This window comes from Accipiter gentilis, chromosome 9 (assembly GCF_929443795.1).
Source record: "Accipiter gentilis chromosome 9, bAccGen1.1, whole genome shotgun sequence".
Taxonomy (NCBI): Eukaryota; Metazoa; Chordata; class Aves; order Accipitriformes; family Accipitridae; genus Astur; species Astur gentilis.
The window spans coordinates 6175157-6189780 of record NC_064888.1 but is presented as its reverse complement, the minus strand read 5'-3'; the positions used below and the strand labels follow the sequence as shown (position 1 = coordinate 6189780).

Here is a 14624-nt window from a genome sequence, read left to right as displayed (position 1 = left end):
ATATTTTGAATTTTACTTTCAGGTATTTTAGGAAGAGGCCATGTGATTCTTCACTGGATCCCACTTGTGGGCTTGTATCACAGATTGCATTTATTTTCTACGTGATTGAAGACAAGACTTACACTCACGTCATGCAGGCAGGCTTCCGTTAAACCTAAGCCAAATCACGGCATTTGTCTGCGGTTCACCATGACCCTCTCACAGCACCTCCTATTCAGTATAAGGATTCTCTTAGCAGAGCACCTTCTCACCCAAGAAACCACAGGCCCAAAGGACTGTTCTGATGCAAGACAGGAAGAAGCAATTATTGCCTTAATAGACTACACAAAGTGACATTCAACAACTGCAAGAACACATGAATATTTAAGTACTACATAAACCAAACTTACAATGCAGAGAGACTAAAACCAGGCTTTCATGTTTCTACAACACGGGAATCAAAAATATTTCTTTATTAATACCTTAAGACTGTATATGTTTTCATTTAGTGCATTTAACTTCTGCTCACCCATCTACCACTTTTGTTTGACAGAGACTAAAAATAAAAACAAAGTTTGAAGGCAACATTGTATTTCTGCTTCACATTGCTAATTCTTCCTTGTCACACACACAGCACTTAAGCTGTCAATATGTAATTCCATTAGAGTGCGGGTTTCACTTCTAGCTTGTGTTTACACTCATTTTAGATGTAACAATAAAAATAAAATATACCATATTCTAATTACTTTCATTGTGCCATCTCACATATTTTCTTTCCTCAAACTTGCAATCTCTGTTTACAGACAACAGCAGAGAATAAAGACACAAGTTATTTTGTGTTGTTGGATACACCCCCAGACACCAACGATTTCCAAGTAAGTTATTTCAAGCTTTGATATTACCCAAGTGTAAAAACTGAAAGAAAAAAATAAAAAAGAAGAAAATCTTCATAAGCTATAAATTTCAGTTTGCTAGATGAAGCAGTCTGTTCAGTGGAGACTCTTGGGAATAAGTATCTGCCATAGCACTCAAGAATTCAAACACCATCATAGTTAACCAGTACATATCTATATATGCTTAGCTATGTAACTTGGCTATTGCCAACTGAAGCATGGATTGATTAGCATAGAACTGAAATGCAGTGACTGACTTTTCTGCCATTCAGAAAGACACTGCTGGCCCAGCACTTGCAAGGCCTTTCCCAGCTTCAGCTGGAAAAAGTTCCCCAGCATGTCCCCACACTCTCATGACTCACCTCTCCCAAGGATCTGTTTCCCAGTCAGCCTTTCTGCTTCCGCATTTCAATAAAACAAAATCAGATTAGCTTCAACAGCTACTCTGGAAAATCTGAGCTAGTGGTGACCCAGAGGAATAGCCTCCATAGCTGTCCCTGACAGACCCAGGAGTGTCTATGAGGTTTTTAGCATGTTCAGCACCATTCTGTACCAGAACAACCACACTGTAAAGTCACATAGACGTTGTTTACAGAAAACGCAGTTAAGAGAAAGCTCAATCAAAAACACCAAAACCAGATCATCAGAATACTCAAGGGTGGCTTTTGGTGGTGGTGGTTTTGTGGTTTTGGTTTGTTTGTTTTTTTAAAAAAAGCATCTCTCTCCTACTTCTGACAGGGCATAGCTGATTTCTCTGCTTAGAAGAGATGTGTTTTTTCCAGAAGAGTCATGAAGAGCATCCTTCACAAAAACATTCTGCCGATTACTCTAAAACACATCACCGTGAAATTTTAACAGCTCTTGTAGCAAGTAACATACAGTGACCTGCCCTCATTACATTTGCTTAACTAGGGAAATACCCCTACAAACAAGAAAAGTTAATACTGAGATCTGCAAGAAGAGAGCAAAATGCTGCCTGTTACCATCTCTATGTTGCTGCTCGTCAGACAGCAAAATCTGGAGCTGCTGGTCCAAGTAATATCCTTACATCTAAATAGAAATGTTAACTTTGAAACAGGGTGGCTCCCCCGTTCCTATGATATAGGATGGACATCAGAGAAATCTGGACTCATACGATCACCTGGTGGCATGCAAGTTCTGCAAGATGGCACAGGGCTAACAATATCTATTAGCACTATCCCTGAGCTGCTGCAGGTGAGGCTGGGAACTGGCCTGCAGCTAAGCAGTACTCATGGAGTGTTCCCATGAGATAGCTCACAAGACACCCAGACCTTATACAGTAGTATCTCTCTCTCACCAAATGTAACCAAGTGCCAGATGAAAGACAGCAACCACTGTGACAGAAGTGCTGTTTCTCAAGATCCAAGGAGGGGGAAACTGTAGGCAAACAGAAAATGCTGTGATCAACTACTCAAATTACACTGGCATGCTGTGATTGATATTTGTATTTTTGTAAAAAGCATCACATGGAATTTAATGATAGACCGATAAGACTGCAGTTCTGTATCTCATCCAAAAGAATAAACCACTAAAAAACTCTCTCATGGTTGTGCACTGAGCCATAATTTGAATGGAAACCAAGGAGTATCTTTGTTCTGTTTAAAATAGGTGACAAGGACCCACGTGAATGAAAGAAATGAGACAACCAATAACCTGGCTTTGCAGGAAGACTCCTGAGTTACCACAATAAGAAGCCTGTAAAATGGACATGTTAACAAGCCTTCTCACACAGCCCCTCCAGATCCTCAGGCAGTGCTATTTACACGTTCAGTCTTACAACCCGGATCTTAAGCCACTTCCTACAGAAAACTGGGGGGAGAAGGGGGAGGGTTGGTTTGGGGTATTTTTTGTTTGTGGGTTTTCTAGGTAGAAATGTGTGCTAATGTGTATTTCTGGAAAAACAAAACTATTCAATCCACAAATTCTTACCCAAATCTGACTGCCTAACAACCAAAATAATAAATAAAAGCACTGATAAAAGTACTGGGCTGTATGTTTCTCTCCCGCTAATTAAATCACTTCAGCTAGAGCAGCATTTTAGTGCTTAAACATGATCTTCACATTAGAAAGGACTCACTACTGTTTTACTAAGATGGGTCTTGAAGCTGTTTTATCAGGAATATTTTATGTCCTCCCCAAATGCCTTCCAAAATCTCTTCACCAGCTTTTATCAGTCAGCTTTGTCTTGTTACTCAGTTTCTTTTCCCAATATCTCAAATGCTTTGTTCAGGTTAGAAAACGAAATGGAAATGAAACGTATGAACTAAATAAAAAATAAGCTAGTAGTTCACCAATGACAGAAAATAACCGCAGCCTTTGTGGCGCTTCACTTTGAACTTTCCTCTGTTTCTCTTTTTTCTTTGCCCTTCAGACTGCACTATTTCAGGGAATTCATTTGAACCAAGACTGTGTCTTTCTATGTTGCAAGGCATTCTCTTGATGATAGACAAAATAGGCTGGAGAAAGACAGCAGTCCGTGGCCCTTCCTCAGGCGAACATCCACTACAGCAAGGATTGCTTTTTTGAAGTTCCAAGTAAAATTAGGAAAAAGCCCAGGATTACTCTGTTCACCTTTAGGCTAAGATTCCAATCTTGACACTACCAATATAAACTCCCAATAACAGCATTGTTTCAGAGTAGTTATTCCCAGTATGAGCTAGAGTAGTGGACATAACATTTTTATACACAAAGTATGAGAGCCTGACTGGCACCTGGCTCCTCACTGCTCTATGCTGTCACCACAGCTGCAGCATCCTAATTGAGATACACCACTAGTCTGCTTGGTCATTAATTGCCCTCAAAAACCCTTCCGAAGAGTTATCCAGCAGAGAAAATTTCTTCAAAAAACCCAAAACAAAACAAAAAAACAATTACAACCTTCATCGGCATTTTCAATACAGGCTAGGAAGCAGAGGGGGCTGCCTCCCTTGCTCATCCCCCCCCACCCCCCCAGTGCTGGGGTTTGCTGCATTCTGGCACCTCCAAGGATGCTCATTAGCATCAGCCAAGGATTCAGGGCAATCACACCGACCAGGTCAAGTCTCTGACAACAGGGCAATCTACACGGGTCCAAGGCAAATGCAGCCACTCTATTGCTATACATTGCCCTTCTCAAATGCTCTAACAGCTTTTCCCTTCTCAGGTGAATCCAGGAAGAATATCCTTCTCTCTCCCACACCCAAAGCTATAAATTTTGTGCATACATAGGTGTCATACAAAGGTCAGATAGATTTTATATATACAAAACAGACACTGTTTTAAATTACTTCAGCTCTTACTCAGAGTTTTGTCACCAGCGATTAAAAGTACTTGTTCTAACTTCTTTTGTGTTAGAGCTTGAAAAAAAATTCAGTCAGGTATGCAGCCACCAAAGATCAGCATGTAATCCTAAGAGCTAGAAAACACATAAAACCACTGCCAAAAGGATTATACCAACTGCCTGAACTGCCAAAAGACAAACCAAATCCAATTACTGCTGAGTTAGTATTTATTGTAAAGTCTCTTTATAAAAAGCCACCTAAGCATCTAAAGTTGCAGGAGCATCTTCTTTCCCAGAAGCCTGCTCTGTTGTACTCTTACAAGCTTTTTATGCACTCGATGTATCTTCCTCAAAAGATTAATATCAACAAATACATAAAATAGAATGCTCTAGTAGCAGCAAAATGAACAATATATACCTTCAAGGTACTTTTTTCCCCTTCATCAATCAGTTGATTAGTTATTTTTAATTAAAACAGGAAGCTCTGATTGCAGGATTTTGAGCAATAATCCTTTCCACTTTAACTACTGTTTTCTGTGGTTTGCATACTGAATTTATAAACTATTAATAGGACAGAATTAGCAAACCCGGTTTTAAGTCTCAAGCATGCTTTTGGCTAGATCCAGATCTCAAGCTTGAACTACTCAGGTTACCCATCCACATGCTTTAAGTATTGAGAGGTACATATTAATGGGCTACTAATTGTTTTCAGCAACGCACTCTAAGTTTAGGAGAAAACTAGCTGGCTGCCTCATTTTGCCAGAGGCCTGTTAAGTTTACTTGAAGTTATGATGAAGATTCAAAAAACACCTTCGCGGAGTAAAAAGGTTTGATTTGCCAAACCAGTGGGTTTTATATCAGACTTACTGTTACAGCTGAAGTAAAGCCAGATTTTACTTTCCTATTTGCAGATTTTGACGCTTAGCTGGGTAGAAGCTCTGATGCAAACCAAACATTAAAACGAAACAAAAAAAGGAAAGGTAACATTCATAATATTTACGTGCTTAAGAGCATTGTAACTAAGGCCAAATGGCATCTAAAAGTTTACTAAAGCCATGAAAGGAAAAGCATAAAGCTACTGGTTTTGTTTCCTTCACCTGTTTACTAATAAGAAGCAGAGTTTTAACAATGAATTATGTCCCATGTTTGAAGTTGCTCCCTGTGCTGGTTCTGGCTGGAATAGAGTTAATTTTCTTCACAGTAGCTAGTATGAGGCTACATTTTGGATTTGTGCTGAAAACAGTGTTGATAACCCAGGGATGTTTTGTTACTGCTGAGAAGTGCTTACACAGAGCCAAGGCCTTTTCTGCTGCTCACCCCACCCCACCAGCGAGCAGGCTGGGGGGGGGGGGGGGGGGGGGGCACAAGAAGTTGGGGGGGGAGACAGCCAGGACAGCTGACCCCAACTGACCCAAGGGATATTCCAGACCATATGGCGTCATGCTCAGCATGTAAAGCTGGGGGAAGAAGAAGGAAGGGGGGGACATCTGGAGCGATGGCGTTGTCTTCCCAAATAACCATTACGCATGATGGAGCCCTGCTTTCCTGGAGATGGCTGAACACGTGCCTGCCCATGGGAAGCAGCAAATGAATTCCTTGTTTTGCTTTGCTTGTGTGCGCAGCTTTTGCTTTACGTATTAAACTGTCTTTATCTCAACCTGCTTGTTTTCTGACTTTGACTCTTCCTACTCTCTCCCCCATCCCACCGCGGGGGGGAGTGAGCAAGCGGCTGTGTGGGGCTGAGTTGCCGGCTCGGGTTAAACCAGGACGTTCACAAATGACTCATATCACAGAGTTCGGTGTTGAATCTCCATGTGTATCAGGCTGCTAAGGCATAGGAAGAAGGAAAGGAGCAACAAGCGAGGGAGACCTGAAAGACCCTACTTTTTATGAATGTGTCCCACTAAGTAGAAACAGCTCCTTAAGTGTACAGGTCCCAGGAGCAATACCTAAGGAACTTATGGAAGATTTATTTTTAAAATTGAGGAAAAAGAACTTGGGTCAGCTTCCAAATCCTGCCTCATATCCACGCTCTTACATAAACCCTGGTAAAGTCTGACATCCCCAAATTCAGTCCTGTATCTGCTCCTGAAGTGCAAAAAACCTAACTCCACAGTATGGCTCCCATACACCCATCCAGCACTGCAGCGTAGCTGTCCCCGCAAATAGACACGACCGTGCTGACAACCCCAAGCTATCCTACAAAGTAACAAGTGCATCTACATCACGGACACACAATGCAGCAACTCAACAGACTTTGTGCTTCAGGCTTCCGTTAGTGTATAGAAAAAAATCAGTGCCTAAAGGGCAATTTTAAGAAGCCCACGCACACATTTACACAACCGGTATCATGCTTAGTTGGTGGATGGTGGACCAATAAACAACAGCTAAGATCTCAAAAAGCTGACTGAAACTCCTCATCTGCAAAACGCATGTTCAATTAGTACTCACCGTTAAAGATGTTTGGGAGGTTGCTCTAGTAACTATTCCATTTTAACAAAGGAATTTGACGCTCTTACACTTTTCCAAATACAGGTACATACTGTCATTTGAAAGTTACAGAAAAGTACTTATCATAGCAGGATGTGAAAAGCTGCACTATTAAACTTTGAATAATAATTTGAGCAAGCCTGATGTGACTCTAAGTATCCCTTTACCGGTCTATGGTCTTTTGAAAGTACGTGTCAACTACAGTCACTGTGCCTTCCAGAGGGTGGCATAAGGGGGTTTGCCAGATCAACAGCAGCTGAAACAAGAGGGCAGAGGCAGTAGTCCCTGATTTGGAAATAACCTCCCTCAAATTTTATGAAGCTTTGTGACATAACAAAAAGTTTAAGGCAGGATGGATTTCCACACTGTTACTGTACCTGCTGGGTTATGCATGTGACAAGACTGTCACTCCTGCTGCAGTACCAAGACATTCCCATTGCCTCTTTAGGAGGCTGAGAAAAAGCACCTCATTTACATTACGTGATTGACTAGCCACGCAGATTTGGCACTGCTGGGAAGCAGGAGGAGATAGCATCTTTCAGAGAGAACTGAATTTGGAAGAGGTACAGAGCAGGAACAGTTTGCATTCATTCCCAGCTTGCTACGTGGGATCTCGAGAACATTTCCTTTACCACTTCAACTATACAGTCTGATTTTATTTTTAAATCTCTCTTTTTCCCCCAGTTTCCAACCATCAGAAAGCAAAAAAACATACTCGTTTAACCTGGAGACTCTCCGAAAAGCAACCGGGGGGGGGGGGGGGGGGGGGGAGGTGGACAAACAAGGAAAGGAAACGTTTCCACCCTAACTTTTAATGATGTGAGGTGGGAACAACCTGCCTTGCAAACACAGGGAGTCAGTTAGTCCGTCTGTCTGTGTCGTGTCCATCCCCGTCCCCCCCCACCGCCTCGGTGGAGTCTAAATGAGTCAATGTGAGTTGACTTACATCTAACCACCCCTGCAACCACCACACACCTCACTCTAAATTGACATCCACACAACTGTCATTAATGGCCACTGCTGAAACACGTAAAGGGTCTGGAAAGCAGGCATCTGCGTCTCCCAGCATGTGCCCCCAGATGACAATACCCACACGCCTATCTTGTTCTTCCAAAGGCAATCTTGTATTCCTCAGGCTCCAGCCCACAAGGCTGACTTAACCATGCATCTCTCAAGTTAACGCAACATTTCGAACACAGAGCTCCGACCACCCACAGCAAAAGGCAAAAATCAGTGATCTGGGGCGTGCAAAAGACAGGCATCGGTCACGTCACCTACCAGGAGTCGGGGGACCGGGGTCACCCTGCTGATCCCGCTCTCAGTCCACTGCTGCAACCCCACTCCTAAAGCATTCACGGGGCTTTCTGAGCCCGGGAAGGTGTCTCCCCGCAGCTCTACTGTTTGTGACAAGGCAAGGAGCTTCCCCCCTCCCCTCCGCAGGGCTCCCCGATGCCTGAAGGGCTGAGGCACTCGTCAAAAGGCAGCAGATAAAGCACCCAGCATCACTCCGCTTCCCCCAAATGAGCTCGGAAATGAGATGTAACAGCAGCCTCTCTCCCGCGCCAAGTATTACAGGAGCGGAATACTAACTGGTTCATTTATTTTACTGATTACCATATGGAGATATTAAAGTCTAAATATTGCATTTCAACCACTAGCCCTTGCAAATTAACCCTACATTTTAAAGCAACACAACAATACTTGAGGTCACCGTTTCTCCTCTGCCTGCCGGCGGGGACCGATGGGGAAGGAGGGGAGGAGATGGGTGTTTGTCCTCGCCGGAGGAGGCTCTCCCGGCTCCGGCCGCGGAGCCCTGCCCCTGACCCAGAAAGGTGGGGAGTCTCCGGGCTGGGGCTGCCCGACGAGCCGCGACAGCACAGGTCCAGCCCTCCCCCGCGGTAATTTCACCTGTGCCTCCCCTCCTCCTCCCGACTTACCCCTTTCCTCCAGGCGCTAGGAAACTTTCCGCCGCGGCGGAGAGCGGGACGGGGCCGGGAGCGGGGGCCGCCGCCTTCTCGCAGCGATACCCGCGGGGGGGCGGCTCCTGCCGCCGCCGGGTCCGTGCGGGGAGCGGGGGCAGCGCCGCCGCCGCTCCGCCTGCCGCTGGCCAACGCCGGCTGCGGCTGTCTGCGCGGCGGCGGCGCTGGCGCTGCGGTGGGGCCGCGCAGGGGCGGGAGGAAAACTTTGAGGCTCGCAGGGGGAACGGGGAAGCGGCGCCGCCGCTGCCGCCTCCCCCCCCCGGCGGAGGAGGGCCGGGGAGAGCCGCAGGCTCACCCACGGGGCCGGCACTGCCGCGGCTCCCGGCTGGGGGAGCGCGGTGAAAGCGTTACGCCGCGGCTGAGGAGCTGCTCATACCCGCCTCCCCGCTCCGCGCTTTATGAATCGGGGGGGCGGGGGGACACGGGAACGGGGAGGGGGAAGGAAGGAGGGTTAGGGGGAGGAAGCGGGGCGACAGGGAAGCAAGCATTTGCGAGGGCTCCGGGCATCCCTGCCTCGGCAGGCAGCCCTCCGCAACCTCCTCCGGGATGGAGCGACCAACTCCCTCGCAGCCCCGCCGTCCCTCTTCCCCCAGCGGCGCTCCCCCGGCCCCGGCGAGCACATCCAGGGAGGGAAACGCACGGGAGACGGGGCCACCGCGCTGCCTCGCCCGCGCCGGGAGAGCTCGGCACGGCGCCGGGCTCTGGGGCTTGACTCCCTCCCGCTGCGCCCGCCGGCGTTCCGCTCCCTTCCCGCGCACCCTGCCTTGGCCGTGCCGGGGAGATGCTCCGCGGCACCGGGGAGAAAACCGCCGTCAAAACCACTCTCGGCACTTACTGATCCCAACTCCGGACCGACGCGCCTCGGCTGCCAAGTCTGTGTTTTTGCTGGCGATACCTTATCCCCAAATGCCACCTGTAGGCCTTTTTCCTGGGAGGATGAATGTCTCAGCTACCACCCATCTGAATTCAGCGTAAAAAGTTTCAGGTGGTGAAGCAACACCGTGGGCACCTGTTGGCTGTACGGTTTGCTCTCGGCGTCGCGGGGTTAGCCCCGCTGCAGGCTCCCACTCCTCCCCGAGAGCATCCCACATAAACCCGTGGGGAATTGCACCCGCTGCAGGAACGCAAGAGGCCCGGCAACGGCAAACCTCTGGGTGTTACCTTAAAGAAGCATATACCTTAATTTCTTAGCAAACAAACTCCAGATTAATTCAGCCATTTAGCACCAATGCAGGCGGAAGATCCCTCCTCACAGGTGAGCAGCAGCAGCAGCAGCTAAAACACTGCTGGTTTCAAATGCAAGCGTTCACTTTTTCACCCTACCCCTCCTCTAGTCATCTCCGAGATGGGACAGGACTGACGATCCTGTGCCCCTGTACTCCTGGAAGAGAACCTTCCTAAGCAGCATGAGCCAAGTGAACACAATACCCGAGTTCGCCTCTTTAATCACACCCAGCTCCCCTCCCCTCTTGCCTTCAAATCCTTTTATTGGGTTCACCTGTGCTCCTCCCTCATTAAACTGCTGCAGCCAACTCCATCAGCTAGACCACCAACAGCTTTCTGTAAAACCTTTTAAAAAGGAAAATAATAACTCCTGACCTTTCGAGTGAAAATGACCACGTAAATCTTTACTGTTTCAGCACCATCTCAGATCCAAACGTTAAAGTAGATTTATGAACCACAAATTTTCTGCACAGAAGCTGGAAAAAAAAAAATTCCAAGTTTCCCCAAGGATTTTCAGATGAGCCTGCTAATTCGTTCAGAATCCTAATAACTAAACCCAGCCTTCAGAAGGACTCAGACTATATTTCTAGAGCACCCAGTAGCTTAAACACGCTAGATATTAGAAAAGGAGCAAAGAGTTTAACGCGAGGTCGCCCCCCGCAAACGGGATGCCGCCAACTATTGCTATATTTAAGCGCTTCTCCCCTGGACGGCGCCATTTAAACGGTATTCACGCCCTCAGAGCCTCTCGCCCTAGCCGCTCTCTCTGCCCCCAAACTAGTGCCAGGAGCTACTCGGGCAAATGACTTTACTCCTTCCCGACACTTCCTCACCGCGCGGAGCTCCGGCTCCCCAAGGCGGGCGGCCTCGATATCAACGTCCGCTGACGCGCCGCGGGGCTCCCCCGCCACCCTCCGGTCCCGCCGCGCCCCTCACCTCCGCCTCGGTGCCCTCCGACCACAGCCCGGGGCGGAGCAGCGCTTCCCCGCAGCCGCCGCCCGCTCCCGCCGCCCAACGCCGCGCTGTTACCGGGCTGCGGCCGCTCCCGCGGGGCGGCGCCGCCAAACCGGCGGACCCGGGCCGGCCTTCCACCTCCTCCTCCTCCTTCCCCGCCGCTCAGCGCCGGGCCTCCGCAACCCTGGCGGCTGGGAGCCGAGCGGTGCCGAGGCGAGGCGGCAGGGCTGTCAAACGCGGGCGGATTGTGCCCCCCTCTCGGCTCGGAGGGCCGGTGAATTGCAGCCGCAGACAGCGGGCGGCTGCGGCCGGCCGCCTGCCTGCCTGCCCACCCGGCGCGGCGAGTCCCGCCGGCGCGGCGCCCTCTGCCCCGGCACCCCCGGTCGTGGCTTTAAATACCCGCCGTGGCGGACTGCTAAGCAGGCGACAGGCTTCGTGGACGCGGCGGATGCTTCCTAACCTCCGCAGCTGATCCGCTTATGGGAGCGCACTTACTTTAGTTTGCCTTGTTGGGGGGGATATGCAAGCTTACTTGAAATAGAGAGAAGTAGCGGTGAGCTGCCGCTGGTATGAACTCTATGCGTGGGATTAGTCTGGGGACGCTGACATGGGCTGGGAAGTTAACGAGGGGGATGATTTTCATGAAGTAAAAATGAATATTAATTATAGCAGCTGAAGGAAGAAGATCGTGTCAGCACATTAACAGAAGTGTTGTTTAGGCTTCTGCCGATTGTATTTGCACATTTGTTTTTACAAACAAGGTATTTGTAAAGATCCTCATGTGCTTCAATAAAGGCCCATGAGTTTTCTTGTAGTAGTTTATTTACTTTAAATATGAGCATTTCCTTAATATGTGAGCTTTGCAGGCTTAAATGTGAGATTTTTGGTGAACTATCTTAAGAAAAATCTCAAACAGGCTGGATCAGCAGCCTTTGGGATCGGGGGCTCAGCCATTATTAATTTTTTTCTTCAAGAGTTATGACCTAAAACACACATACTGAGATTTCTCCCCTGTCTTTGCGGGAATATTAGCTTGAGCCCATGATCAACGCAGTAGGCCAGGCCAGACTCCTCCACTCAGTACCGGATGCAAAGAACAATTATTCAACAATAAAATCCCAAGAAGACTGGGGTTGGCTGGAGACTCCAGCAACCCCAATGCTGCTTCTATTCCCACCACACTTGCTCACATGAAAACATGAGTAGGGCATTGCTCAGCAAACAAGCTCTGTCTGGTTGGCTTTTTTCAGAGCTGGCTTAAAAACTCCGTCTCCCATGCCACCACGGGTAACTGACTCAGGTTAAAATTACCCATTTTTCTCTGGACTGAATTTAGCATGGATCAATTCCCCAATCTCATTTCTTGCAATGGCCCCACGGACAGACCGTTCAATGGTGCAACTGCGGAGAGCAACCGACATAGGTGAGAATACAGGATGGCAGCTTTTGAAAGTGGCTCTGCCACCAAAAGAAAAGTTCCCCAAGCTCCCAAACCACATGTTTCTGCTCTTTTCCTTGCAGCAGCTCTGCTTAACCCTGTGGCATGCCAGTTCAACTCATTAAATCAGCAGAAGACTAACCTGGCAGAGAAAAGCAGTGTTTCCTTCATCTTTAACAAGCCAAGTGGGATCACTGAGGAGCCAGATAAGCAGCAAAGCGATTGTCTGAGCAGGTCAGGAATAAGCAGACCATGCAGGTGGTGCACAACCATCCCCTTCAGGAGTAGTTAAATTTACTCAGCCACCCCCATGACCCCTTCTTCTCAGTTTCACCTGTGTAAATCCAGATTTAATTCCCCAGCTGCAGTTGAGTCCAGAATTTCATCCCATGTGTTCTCTGAAGTCAAAAGCAAAACTCATGTTGATGTAGATGGGGCCTTCTTATGTTCCTCTCCCCTACAGAAGTGATAAGAACATGACTTTTTAACCCCTGTTATGTTCTGGTGCTTTACAGGAATCCTATAAATATTTACATGGCAAGGTGCACTATGGAAATAAGCTGACAGTTCATGCCTCGGCATCGTTTGTAAGCACACAGGTGAATGAAAACCTGTGTAATGACTTTTATTTTCTCCCCCCCCCCCCCCCCCTCCCGCTATACTTCCCTTCCCTCAGGCTTCTTAAACATCCACATTCTTCAAATTAACTACTGGAGGAAGAAAAGGAAGCATAGGGAGGTTAAGTTGAGTATGAGGAAAATATACACCAACATTCGAGCTGGCTGTTGCACTAGCCAGATATTTCTCGCCACCGTTATTAGATGAGTCACAGACATTTTAGCAGAGAATCTTGTTTGCTTATACAGAAGACCTACAAATTTGAGAGCTCAGGAGCTTTTGTACTAATGCAGAATTCAGAAGTACTTGTCACAGTACACAATCTTATTTGAAAAGTAACACTTTTAATTAGAGACAGATTTAATTTCTAATTCACAATTTGGTGGATGATTTTAATAAGAGAGTAGGAATTACAAGCTAAAGTGTCAAGACCCCATTAATTAAATATTTGCATGTGCTTACATATAATTTAAAAGACTGCCATTTATTTAATCTTAAAATTCAGAGTGAAAGAGCAGATTCGCCACTGTTTGTTTAGATATGGCTACATTCACTAAGCTCATGCCTTAAGCCTCTGCTTAATCTGTTTTACTACTCAAAATAATTGTGAACAGGGCAATACCTACTATTACATCCCTACATTCTCTTCTCTTTTAAAGAACATTTAATCATAGGAAGAATGTGCAGAGGCATTTACAATATTTCTGATTTTTTTTTCAATGGCCAGCTGTACTGAGAATTTGTTCAAGGATCAATGTGCATTTTATATAAATACAATTAAAGTTCTGAATATAATTCCCCAAAGCCCCAAATTAAGTTCTCCTAATCCATCATCTCCTAGCACTACTGCAATGAATGGAAATTTCAATATTGATTTCAGTGAAAACAGGTGCAGCTCCTTTACGTGCTAGTCCATTCCAGGCCATATTCTTGTCTGATATTTACAGGTATAAAACCAGAGTAACTCTACTGACACAATTCAATTGTCCACTAGAAAGACACATTATCATCTAAGACTCCAACTCTTACCCTTAATTATGCATTCCTATTTATTTTTCTTTAGTAACGTCTGAGTCCCATCCTGCCTTCCTGAAGTTAATTAAAACCATTTGAAAATACTCCCAGATGTAATGCAAGGAGTGGCTGAAGCAGCCTCCACTAGTTAGTCTGACAGCTTTATACAGAGCTGGACAAAGGGCAATGACTTTACCTTTCATAGAATGAATCATAGAATGGTTTGGTAAAGATCATCCAGTTCCAAGCACCCTGCCATGGGCAGGGACACCTTCCACTAGATCAGGTTGCTCAACCTATTCTAATTACCTTTTCTATTACCTGTTTGCTAATAAACCTTCTCCACTTTAACTCATGAATTAAGAATGCCATCTATTCAGGAAAAAGAAATATTACCCAGCTTCTTTTTGGGAACCAGGTTTAAGAATACATTTTTCCAATACATTTATAAATACGTAAAAATAAAAGCATTAAGCAGTGTATTCACTTGATGACTAGGAGCCATCAAATGTGCTGAGTTAGAAGATGTCTTGTAAAAAAAGTTAGTAACACCTCATAACTGGAAGTGTGTAAAGTCAATCCAAGTTGTTGCTATTCTGAACTCTTCTATCATCAACAGAAAGCTATCTTTACATCTACATTTTTTTAAATGTGCACATATATATTCATGTAGGGATGTCTGTGCATGTGTGTGTATGTACATGTATGTGTGTGACATGTATACTGCGTACAGTATAGATCTGCATGAATATATA

At 46.4% G+C, this 14624-nt stretch overlaps 1 protein-coding gene across 7 annotated transcripts in view; it reads right to left on the bottom strand.

Moving 5' to 3' along the window:
- PCDH15 (protocadherin related 15) overlaps window positions 1-10825 on the bottom strand; it is an 858619-nt gene extending 847794 nt beyond the window's left edge. For 6 of the 7 annotated variants that reach the window (XM_049810552.1, XM_049810540.1, XM_049810547.1 and 3 more), the window contains exon 1: window positions 10782-10825. The gene's annotated coding sequence lies outside the window, so the exon portion shown is untranslated. Of the gene's footprint in view, window positions 1-9456; window positions 9549-10781 lie in introns of those variants that run through there. The other variant, XM_049810541.1, reaches the window with a different exon arrangement.
- Window positions 10826-14624: the final 3799 nt, after the last annotated feature.